The sequence below is a fragment of the Symphalangus syndactylus genome, chromosome 7, assembly GCF_028878055.3.
Source record: "Symphalangus syndactylus isolate Jambi chromosome 7, NHGRI_mSymSyn1-v2.1_pri, whole genome shotgun sequence".
Taxonomy (NCBI): domain Eukaryota; kingdom Metazoa; phylum Chordata; class Mammalia; order Primates; family Hylobatidae; genus Symphalangus; species Symphalangus syndactylus.
In genome coordinates, this window is record NC_072429.2 from 106,548,261 (window position 1) to 106,561,208 (window position 12,948).

Genomic DNA, 12,948 nt, shown 5'->3' on the forward strand with positions numbered 1-12,948 from the left:
TACCCGCTGTTCTCAGAACCTGCAGCCTTTCTCCCCCCTAGTCCTGGAAAATCTCCCCTTTCTATACTTCCCAAACACCTCTTTCTCCTACCTCTCTGAATCACCCACAAAAATCTCCTTAATGAGTTCCAGCTTTCACTGCAGCCAAAGATGAAGTACTGTCTTTAGCATCAGCTGGAAGGCTTGACAAAGACCTCTTTGGAGGCAGATAAGCACCAAGGCAAGTAAAAAGCAAAAAATTAAATAAAGCTTGGTTTCCATCCTTTCTGATTCTTCCACATCAATGAAATTAAAACTCATATTGTTACATCAACAAATCATTCTGCCAAATTTTCAAAATCAGAGAAAATGAACAGAAATGAGAAAGATAGGAGGTTGAGAAACTGGAAGATTTAAATAACAGGCCCTCTTTGTCTGGGTATTTTTGATTCATTGTTTAGCTTATTTATTTATTTTTGCTGCCACCTGCTGGTGTGCACCAATTCCTAGTGCACGGAGCCAGTGAGAGAGAAAATTCATGCTTTAATTCACTGCAGCCTGCACAGATCCGTAAGGTTCAAAGATAAGCCCCTTCAGAAAATCAGTCTTAAAAGGTGACAAGTAAAATACTTATAAAGCTTTTTTTTTTCTTTTTTTTTGAGACGGAGTCTCGCTCTGTCGCCCAGGCTGGAGTGCAGTGGCCTGATCTCGGCTCACTGCAAGCTCCACCTCCCAGGTTCACACCATTCTCCTGCCTCAGCCTCCCAAGTAGCTGGGACTACAGGCGCCCGCCACCATGCCCGGCTAATTTTTTGTATTCTTAGTAGAGACGGAGTTTCACCGTGTTAGCCAGGATGATCTCGATCTCCTGACCTCGTGATCCGCCCGCCTTGGCCTCCCAAAGTGCTAGGATGACAGGCGTGAGCCACTGCGCCTGGATATAATGCTTTAAATACAAATACACTTGTAATATACTGGGGGAGAGGTCTTAGAGGAAAATGATGACGATTACAATACCAGAGGTCAGTACGATGGAGCCAGAATGAAGCTAATATTTGGGAGGTTTTATAAATGCTTTGGGATGCAGTGCTTCTATGTTTGTAACACAGTCTTCTGGGCTCCTGTAGTTATTCATGCAGTGGCAGAAGATAAAGTAATCAGAGTATATTTAAGCAATTAAATACATGTTCCACTGAAGACTTGCTCATCTCTTGCCCATTTTACTGTTTATCTAAAATGGTATCGTCTAATCTTCATAGAATCTTATTTTTTAAAAAATGATGAGCAACAGTATGTAGTCTAAAATCACTCCAAAATGCCATCAGGAAACAAAATAATAAATTCTACAATTCTAAATTAATTAGACTCCATGTTACATACAATAGCCTTAATGTACAAGGATTGGCTTGATGTCATTCAGTGTATATTCTGGAATTAATATGCTGAGAGCTTTTCATCCAAAATTAAAACAAAAAAAACCCGAAAGATCCAATGCAGAGGTATGTTGTGTATGTTCTTGACCATATATAGAATCAAATTCTAGGCTATAAGGTTTCTCAGGGTCCTGGATTCAGCATGGACTAAAATATGTACTGACAGGATGGCATTATAGAAGGCCAACATCCTGTGAGCCTCATCAGTCACTCTTGAGAGATTCCAATTTCACAAAAAGAATCAGCCACTACTGAAGACATTGCTGCTTACAGTCCAGGCTTAAGCAACTGTCTAAACATCACAAATTAAGACATAGCTCAGGTCATGATGGAGTCATGGATATAGAGTTCATGATAAAGTCATTCAACACTGCTAATTGAGTGAACAAAATGTGGCATTTAAAGAATACACCCAATAGACTATTGATATTGTTTGGCTTTGTATCCTCACCTAAATCTCATCATGAATTGTAATCCCCAGGTGTTGAGGGAAGAGCCTGGTGGGAGGTGATTGGATCATGGGGTCAGTTTCCCCTATGCTGTTCTCGTGATAGTGAGTGAGTTCTCACGAGACATGACGGTTTTATAAGTGTTTGGCAAGTTCCTCCTTTGCTTGCTTCTCTGTCCTGCCACCTCAGGAAGACGTGCCTGCTTTCCCTTCTGCCGTGACTGTAAATTTTCTGAGGCCTCCCCAGCCACACAGAACTGTGAGTCAATTAAATCTCTTTTCTTCATAAACGTCCCAGTCTCGGGTAGCAGTGTGAGAACAGACTAATACAACTGTATATTAGCAAACTTTTATTCACAAATGTCTCCCAACTTGAACTAGTTTAGACAAAATGGGAATTTGATGGTTAACAGAATTCAACTACAGTTTATAAAGCCAAGCCAAGGTTTTATAAATGCCTCGGGATGCAGTGCTTCTGTTTGTAACACGGTCTTCTGTAAGAAGATTGGGGATCTGGGTGGGCCTTCGAAATAGCTAAAATAAGGTCTTGGGTGCTTACAGTGTTCATGAGGTATGCTTCTCAGCTCATAACAGCTTTATCTACGGTCTATAAAGTTTTCCTTCACAAAGAGACATTATTCCCTCTACCAGCTTCTTAGCTTCCCATTTCCACCATTCCCACCACTTACAATTCCTAGGGAAAAGCACTGATTACATTGAGTCAAGGGTCCACACCTGGACCAACCAAGTGTGGTGAGAGCAAACATGGAGTAACAGTTTAGAGCAGGAACGCTGAAGCCTAACTTCTCCAGGTGTGTCAGTTTCTTGATAAGGAGGGATACAATAATGCCTAGCTCTGAAGTTTATTGTGGAAATTAAGAGATAAGATATGTAAAGTGCTTAAAACTGTGTTAAATGTCCACTGACAGATGAATGGATTTTTAAAATGTAGCACATACATATAACAGGATATTATTCAGCCTTAAAAAAGAAAAAAATCCTACCATTTGTAACAACGTGGATGAACCTGGAGGACATTACGCAAACTGAAATAAGCCAGTTACAAACAGCAAATACTGCATGATTGCATTTATATGAGCTATCTAAAATAGTCAACTCATCAGATAGTAGAATGATGGTTGCCAGGGGCTGGGGGAAAGGGGAAATGGGGAATTGTTGTTCAATGCATATCAAGTTTCAGTTACACAAGACAAATACGTTCTGGAGATCTGCTGTACAACATAATGCCTATAGTTAACAGTATGGTATTGCGCACTTAAATATTTGTGGAAAAGGTAGATCCCATATTAAGTGTTCTTAGCACAAAGAAAGAAAAGAGTAAAAGAAAGAGAGGAAGGAAGAAAGGAAAGAAGGGAAGGGAAAGGAAGAAAGAAACAGAGACATAAGGAAACTTGGGGGTGATAGACATATTTATTACCTTTATTGTGGTGATAGTATCACGAGTGTATTCATATGTCCAAACTCAGCAAATTGTATACATTAAACATGTGCAATGTTTTCTGTATATCAGTGATACCTCAGTAAAGTTGTTAACAAAAACTACGACTGACACAGAATAAGCACCTTTTAAGTGGTTGTTAGTATGCTAGAATGGCTGTTCTCAATCTTGATCATACATTGGAATCATTTGGTCAACTTTAAAAAATACTTGATGCCTTGGTCTCATCCCCAGATAATTGGTTTTGGGATGATGAGACCAAATGTAAACTCAGTATCAGATTTTTTTAATTTACTTTTCAGAAAATTCTAATGTGCTTTCAGGATTGAAAACTACTGCACTAAATCATAAGCTCTATGGATGGAGGGATTCTCTTTTGTCTACTCTTCAATTGTCAGTGCCTAAAACTATGCCTGGCACACAAAAGGTGCTCAGAAATATTTGTTGAATGAACTAATGATACAGCTATAGAAATGGCTACATCTGGTTAAATGGGGGCAGCTGCATGTGTGTGTGTGTATAAATGTGTACAGAGTGGCTGATAACATTTATGGGGCCAGGGTAAGACTAAGTGGAGCCCCCTATAGCATAGGTATTTATAAATGTTTACTATAAATCAAGTTAATAAATGACTAAAGAAAATAATTATTATTCTCCTCTCATAAAAAACAAGTCATAGAGTTTCAAATATAAATTTGAAATGTTTGGACTCCTTCAAATTCCTCTCTAGAACATGGTAGGTTGGGGAGAGCCATTTGCTGACTTCTGGCCCTGCCCATGTCTGCTTATTTTGCTTCCCAATCCCATCTTTGTCTCTCACTTCAGGGATACCCAAATGTCTATACCCAGTTCTCACGTCAAACTTCTTTCCACACATCCCACAAATGGCCATCAGGCCAGGTATGCACACACCAGCAGCACACACCAGCAGCACACACCAGCAGTACTGGCAGATAGACAAGGCAAAGAGAGAGGGGGTTGGGTCCATTTGGACAGGAAAATCTAGATGCTCTCTAACTTGATGGGTATTCTAGGAAGAGTTGGGTGGGGCAATTGCATGAGCTCTAGATGGATACATCTTCTTAGCCGCATAAACTGCTAAGCATTATGGAATTGGCATGACTGGAAGAAGGCCAAAATGAGGCCCTCTAAAGCATGGAGCTCAGGTTACGGTCCCCAGGTTTGAGGTGGGCAGTATTTTGTGTGCTTATGTGTGTGTGTGTGTGTGTACATATGTGCATGTGCACACACTTGTAGTACAATTAGGAAAAATACTGGGCCCACTATAGAATGTAATACTCTATGTAACACAACTCTGTGCAGGTGCTAATGTAAGTTTTGTTCAAAACATTCAGGCATCTATCTCTTGCCTTACATCAAAATGTGCAAAGACATGCACATGCATGCTATATGGTCTTCCTTCAACCTGTTGGTGATTCCCCTTTGCATTTAGAAAAAAAAAAAAAAATGTTACAGGCAATGTGTATTCATCACAGCAGTTATTTTCTATAAAATCACCAGGAACACTCAGTGAATACTAAGCCATTCTTCCTAAGCAAAATAAAAGGTTACATTCCTGCAAGACTCTAGTCACAATATTTTCTTCAATTGATCAATATATAACATTATGCATGTGTTTTCTTTTTAAAGACATCTTATTTAATACATATTGTTGATTGACACTGAAATCACAATCAACAGCGCTATACCTCCTGCCTGAACAAAGCTTATCTAACACATGTATTTTCTCCATAAGGCATATTCTTTCACATAAGAACTTTATGCAAGACTTTGGCCACTACCTTTATGGCTCATTTTAAACATGAAATCACCAAGAAAAAGGACAAAAATGTAAAAAACATGGCTTTAAATATACCTGAGAAGAGATCCTCATGTACAGTATGGGAGCTGAAATAAGGAAAAGCACTGCCTTGTTCGACATTAGCTGGGAACATGCATATCAGGAGACCCAAAGACATGTCACCATATGATGGTGAAAACAACATGAGCATTGATTTGGGGGCTACAAATTTTAGCTAGTAGGCAAATTTGCAACTACAGGATTCATGAATAATGGAGATGAACTGTATTTAATATAATAAAGTCTAAAATCCTTACCCTGGAATTCAAATTTCTCAATGAATTGGCTGCATTTTGTTTTTCCAGCCTTAACCTGAATCCTCACCAATTTTCCCCTCTTTACTCTCCACTCCCCTGCCTGGATGACAGTGTGTACTCTGTCAAAGGCTAGACTTGAAAATGGCACCTTGCTGTAGACCTTAGGTGTCAGAAAGTGTGTGAGACCTGGTGAGAGCTCTCTCCTTGGAGTAGTTCCATCCCGTAGTCTCCTGGCAGCTCCCTATGTTAGTTCCAGGGATTGGGAGGGCTGAGAAGCTCTCTTGTGGCCAGGATTATATGATTCCATGGTAGGGATGTGGGCTGCTGGAAGTCTCTTACTTACCATTTAGCCACATTGGGAAGTCTTCCTGGCTTTCATCTGAACCTGGCCAGAAGGCTTCTTGCAGAGCCCTACAGTCATCCCTCTCCTGATTCTGTTTACTTAAGCCAACATTTACCAGAAACATGGAAGTCCTGGAAACTGCATGGGACAAAGAAAAAGGTTCTTTTCAATATCTGTATATATTGGGATATGACATCCCAAACCTTTTTATATTAATTTATATTAATTAATTCATATTAATTACTTGAAATGAAAACACCCTACTCTGATTAATTGAGTGACAACCCATAAAACTAAAGAGACATTCATGGGTGGAGACAGTAGAGTGAATGTTTTTACATGACAATGTGGCTAGAGAGCATCAAATGCCATGACCAGGCCAAATATGATGCGAATAAATTGACCATGGCTTTTCAAAAGTTCATGGTCAAATATTTCTCCTCTTCCCATGAGATAAGCTCAGAGTTGAGAATAACAATTTAAAATTGTTCATATTCTCTATGAAATAAACTATGAGCTAAAGTTACATAGAAATTGCATGATAAAATTTACTTTCAAGGATTGATTTCCAACTTTCTGAAAAAGTCTGATTTAAATGACATTGCCATTTGATGACTTGTTATACTTCACATAACTTCGCCCATACACATTTGATATATATATACATATATACACACATACATGTATACACATATACATATATATGATATATAAGTATATGTTATATATTTGAGATATGTATATAAACGTGTATGTATACAATTGTATATGTACACATATATAATATTTTAAGGCTAGTTATAATTCTCCATGGTGTGAATCATTTCACAAGTTGAAGAAAACCAAAACTGGAAAAGCTAAGGACATGTAGTCCATATGTGTGTGTGTCTTTACAGTTTTTAGAAGAAACACAAACAATGAATCTGGCTTTTTCTTCAGCAAGCTATTCAGAATACAGAAATGCGTGCTTTCCTTATTGAGTCGTTATTATCCTTAGCTTCTATTTTGGTATCTGCTGCCAGGCAGTGGGTTTCTAATTACCTTTGTGACCAATAAAGAAAGTTTAGAACCAGATGTTAAGCTACAAATTAATTTCAGCACAAGAGCATATATAGAAAGATATTTCCAAGCATTTTACTCACTTTATATTCAAATGAAATAATTCAAATTTGTCTTCAATAAATGTGCCTTTCACATTTTGAGTGGTGAGGAAAATACAGAATTAGAGGAGAGGCTTCAAGATGTCTGGCTGACTAGAAGCATTTCATGTCCACCTTCTCCAATTAGAAGAACCAAAATAGTGTATAGACAGTTGCACTTTGAATACATTATCCCAGAGAGAATACTGGAATCCAATAGAGAAGTGACTGGAAACACCAAAATCAGGGTAGGAAAAGGGAGGGAGGCAGCCTTTCTGGCCAGTTTCAGATGAAAGCCAGGAAGACTTCCCAATGTGGCTAAATAGTAAGTAAGAGACTTCCAGCAGCCCACATCCCTACCATGGAATCATATAATCCTGGCCACAAGAGAGCTTCTCAGCCCTCCTAATCCCTGGAACTAACATAGGGAGCTGCCAGGAGACTACGGGATGGAACTACTCCAAGGAGAGAGCTCTCACCAGGTCTCACACACTTTCTGACACCTAAGGTCTACAGCAAGGTGCCATTTTCAAGTCTAGCCTTTGACAGAGTACTCACTGTCCTGTGGCCCAGTGGAACCGAGATTGAGGGATTACAGAAAGACTGTGACTGCTGGGACTGGTGAGCAGTCCCACAGCCAGAGCTAAGAAGGAAAGGATGCATGGGTTACAGCTGCCAGTGCCAAGAAACAAGCACCGGTTTCCTGTCTTTGTCCTTTCCCAGGACAAAGACTGGGATCTGGGCAGGGTGTTAGCTGCCAACAGAACTTGGTTGCCAGCTGCATGGGGGGCTCTTGTGGCCAGGGCAAGGATACAAGCTAGGTGCTACCTACTACTACCAAGGTTTGGGGTAGGGTAAGCCCTGCCAGGACTGGGGCAAGAGAGGGACATGCATTTCCCAATCACCAGTCCAGGCTGTGGCCACCAAGAACAGCCCACCCTCTCCAGTGGCAGGACCTTAGCATGGATGCTACCACACTTCACCTGAGTACTCTGCCTAGGGCCTGAGGATCACCTCACCCCTGTCCTGCCATGGCTGATGCCTGATCTAATCATTGTGGTGGGGAGGGGGTGAGCACAAATCTGCCCAGCCCAGTTTCACCTCCTCCTCTAAGATAAGCATATAGCCTGAGATCCTGGGGATTTCCAACCAATACACTACTTTGGGCACCAGAGCACTCCTCCGGGGGGCCTGAGATTTGGCTTAAACTGCCAGCCACTATCACTTCAGCTGGCACCTGAAAGCATCATCCGAAGGCCTGGAAACTGGCCCACTTAGCCCATTGCAGCCACTCCCAACATTAATGCATACCACTCAAGACCCAGAAAATTGTTCCACCACTACTACTGTCTTTGCCCATGCCACACCAGCTTCCCAGAAGCCCAAGAACCTTCCTACATGCCCAGTCCACTGATGCTACTACCAGCATCCAAGCATGCCACCTGGAGGCCCAAGAAAAGGCCCACCAGTAACCACCAACACAGGTGCCAGCATACACCACTCTGGAACAACAACAACAACAACAACAAAACAAGCAAATTCAGCCCACTGCTGCCACTACTAGGGCTTGAAGACTGGCAACGGGGCATCCCAGTCTCCAGAACGACTTCACCACAGCCTCCACTAATAACAGACCCTAATCCACTGAGAAAATCACAGATACTACTAATGCTATTTACACCCCAAAAAATCATACAGATACCACACTATTGCATGTACCCAGAATCAAAGCCAAAGTACCATACCCAATCAACATCATAGATACATCATCAGAAAAAGTTTCTCCCCTACAAAAGTAAATTCAAAAATAGAAGAAGCAATCATTACATCAGATGTACAGATATCAATTTAGGACATGGGAAGCATAAAAAAGCAAGGAAATAGGACACCTCCAAAGGAATACAGTAATTCTCCAGCAATAGATGTAAATCAAAAAGGAATTGTTGAAATCCTACAAATTCAAAATGTTGATTCAAAATGTTAATTTTAAAGAAGCTCAGTAAGATACAAGAGAATTCTGAAAGCAATACAAATGAATAAAAAAATTAGGATATGAATGAGAAATTTACCAAAGAGCTTTTCTTTTTAGAAGAACCAAATAGAAATTCTGGAATTGAAGAATTTATTGAATACATTATATTTGAAGACATCAACAGTAGACTAGATCAGGCAGAATAAAGAATCTCAGAACTTAAAAACAGATTTCTTGAAATAATCCAGTCAAACAAAAATAAAAGAATAATGGATGAACAAAGCTTTCATAACATTTGGAACTACATAAAACAATCAAATATTTGAATTATCAGTATCTCCAAAGGTAAAGAGACAAAGAAATGACTAGAAAATCCTATTTAACAAAATAAAAGATGAAAAATTTCTAGGTCTAGCATGAGATTTAGGCATGAGTTACGGGAGCCTCAGTGATTCCCCAGGCAGACACAATGCAGAAAGGTCTTCTCTGCAGCATGTTAGAGTCATATTGTGTAAAGTCAAAGATTAAGAGTGAATCCAAAAAAAAAACAAGAGAAAAGCATCTAGTCACCAATTAAGGAAACAACATAAGACTAACAGCAAATTTCTTAGCAGAAACCTACAGGCCAGAAAAGAATGAGATAATCAAAGTTCTGAAAGAAAAAAACTGCCAGCCAAGAATACTACAGCTAGCAAAATTATCCTTCATAAATGAAGGAGAAATAGTCTTCCTCAGACAAGCAAATGCCAGGAGAATTTGTTGCCACTAGATCAGTCCTACAGAAAAATGCTCAAGGGAGTACTAAACCTAGAAGTGAAAGAATAGCATTTACCCTCATGAAAACACATGAAAGCAGTCTGATTATGGTGGCTCATGCCTTTAACACCAGCACTTTGGGAGGCCAAAGCAGGAAGATTTCTTGAGGCAAGGAATTCAAGACCAGCCTGGACAGCATAGTGAGACCTTTTCTCTACAAAATACACACATGCATACACACACACAAAAGTATAAAACTCACGGTAAAGCAATTGCACTAAAAAGAAAAAGAAAGGACTCAAATTGTACTATCACAGAAATCCACCAAACCACAGGGACAACCAATAAGAAAAAGGAAAGGAACAAAATACATAAAACAAGCAGAAAACAACAATATAACAGGAACAAAGCCTCATATATTAATAATCTTGAATATTAGAAGTTAAATTTTCCACTTAAAAGAATATAGAATGACTAAATGGATAAAAAAGACATGATTCAATTATATGCTGATTATAAGAAACTCACCCTGCCAGTAAAGACACACAGAGACTGAAAGTAAAAGGATGAAAAAAGATATTCCATGCATATGAAAACAAAAAACAAGCAGGAATAGCTATATTTGTATCATACAAAACAAACTTTAAGAGCAGTAACCAAAAAAAAGACAGAGGGTCACTATATAATGATAAAGGGACCAATATAGCAAAAGATTACAACAATTCTACATATACATGCACCCAACACTGAAGCACTCAGATTTATAAAGCAAATATTAACAGCTCTAAAGAGATAAATAGACTTCAATACAATAATATTAGGATATTTTAACACGTTATTCTCAGCATTAAACAGGTCATATAGAAAGAAAATCAACAAAGATAATTTGGATTTAAACTGACTTTAGACCAAATGGACCTAACAGACATTTACAAAACATTCTATCCAACAACTGGAGAATATATATTCTTTTCATCAGCACGTGCAACATTCTCCAGGGTAGACCATATGTTAGGCCACAAATTTTTAAAGTCTCAAAAATTTTTTTAAAATCAAGATTATATAAAACATCTTCTCAGGCCCCAATGGAAATACAATTAGAAATCAATACCAAGAGGAACTTTGGAAACTATACATATACATGGAAATAAAACATGTTCCTGAATAATCATTGTATCAACAAAAAAGTATTAAAATTTAAAAATTTGAGACAAAAATGAAAATGCAACATATCAAAACCTGTGGGATATTACAAAAGCAGTGCTAAGGAAGTTTATAGAAATAAATGCCTACAACAAGAAAGTAGAAAGATTACAAATTAAAAATCTAGTAATGAATCTCAAGGAACTAGAAAAAAAGAACAAACCAAACCCCAAATTAGCATAGGAAAAGAAATAATAAAGTTCAGAACAGAAATAGATGAAATAAAGACAAAAAATGTTAATGAAATGAAAAGTTGTTTCTTTCAAAAGATTAACAAAATAGGTAAACCTCTAGCTAGATTAACCAAGAAGAAAGAAGACCCAAAAAAACAAAACAGAAATGAAAAAGAAAACACTACAACGGATACCACAGAAACACAAAACATTATTAGAGAATGTTATGAACAACTATATGCTGACAAACAGGAAAACCTAGAGGAAATGGATACATTTCTGGAAACATACAACCTACCAAGATTGAATCAGGAAGAAATAGAAAGCCTGAACAGACCAATAACAAGTAGCAAGATTGAATCAGTAATAATAATTTAAAAAATCTCTCAACAAAGGAAAAACCAGGTCTGAATGGATTCACAGATGAACTGTACCAAAAATACAGAGAACTAATAGTACTCTTCCTGAAACTATTCCAAAAAATCCAAAAGGAGAGATTTCTCCCTAATTCATTCTGCAAGGTCAGCATCACCCTGATACCAAAATTAGATAAGGGCACAATAAAAAAAACTACAGGCCAATATCTCTGATGAACACCAATGCAAAAATCCTCAACAAAATACTAGCAAACTGAATCCAACAGCAATCAAACAGATAATGCATTACAATCAAGTGGGATGCAAAGATGGTTCAACATATACAAATCAATAAACACGTATCACATCAACAGAATATAGGACAAAAATTATAAGATCATCTAAATAGATGCAGAAAAAGCATTTAATAAAATTCAGCATCCCTTCATGATAAACACTCTGAACAAACTACACATAGAAGGAACATACCTCAAAATAATAAAGGCCATATACAACAAACCCAAAGCTGACATCATACTGAATGGAGAAAATTTGAAGCCTTATCTCTAAGAACTGGAACTAAAGAATGCCCACTTTCACCACTCCTATTCAATATAGTACTATAAGTCCTAGACAGAGCAATCAGACAAGAGAAAGGAATAAAAGGCATCAAAATTGGAAAAGAGGAAGTCAAGCTGTCCCTCTTTGCTGATGATGTAATTTTATATTTAGAGAAAACTAAAAACTGTACCAAAAATGCTTAGATTTGATAAATGAATTCAATGAGGTTGCAGGATAAGAAAACCAGTGTACAAAAAATTAGTAGTGTTTCCATATACCAATAATGATCTAGCCGAGAAAGGAATCAAGAAGGCAATCTCATTTACAATAGCTACCAAAAAAATCAATCAATCAATCTAACCAACGAGGTTAAAGATCTATACAAGAAAAACTACAAAACACTGATTAAAGAAATTGAAGATGACACAAGCAAATGAAAACACATACCATGCTCATGGATTGGAAGAATTAATATCATTAAAATGACTATATCGCCCAAAGCAATGTACAGATTCAATGCAATCCCTATCAAAATTCCAAGGTTATTCTTCACAGAATTAGAAAACACAATCCTAAAACTCATATGGAACCAAAAAAGAGTCTGAATAGCCAAAGCAATCTGAGCAAAAAGAACAAAGCTGGAGGCATCACATTACCTGATTTCTAAATGTATTACAAGGCTATAGTAAGCAAAACATCATGGTATTGGTATAGCAACAGACACATAGACAAATGGAACAGAATACAGAACCTAGAAATAAAGCCAGGTATTTACAGCCAACTGATTCTGACAAAGCTGACAAAACTTACACTGGGGAAAGAACAATGTAAGGCCTGTCAATAAATGGTCCGGGAAAAATTGTATAGCCATATGCAGAAGAAAGAAACTGGACCCCTACGTTGCACCATACACAAAAGTCAACTCAAAATGAATTAAAGCCTTCAAACCAAGACCCAAAACTATACAAATACTAGAAAAAGACCTAGGGAAAACCTTCCTGGACATTG

General features: G+C 38.0%; 1 long non-coding RNA gene across 1 annotated transcript in view; it reads left to right on the top strand.

Annotated features, from left to right (window-relative positions):
- The first annotated feature begins 2,026 nt into the window (after nt 1-2,026).
- Nucleotides 2,027-12,948, top strand: part of LOC129486718 (uncharacterized) — a 139,550-nt gene continuing 128,628 nt past the window's right edge. Inside the window, exon 1 of the long non-coding RNA XR_008659062.1 lies at nt 2,027-2,119. This is a non-coding gene — a long non-coding RNA (uncharacterized lncRNA). The remainder of the gene's footprint in view (nt 2,120-12,948) is intronic.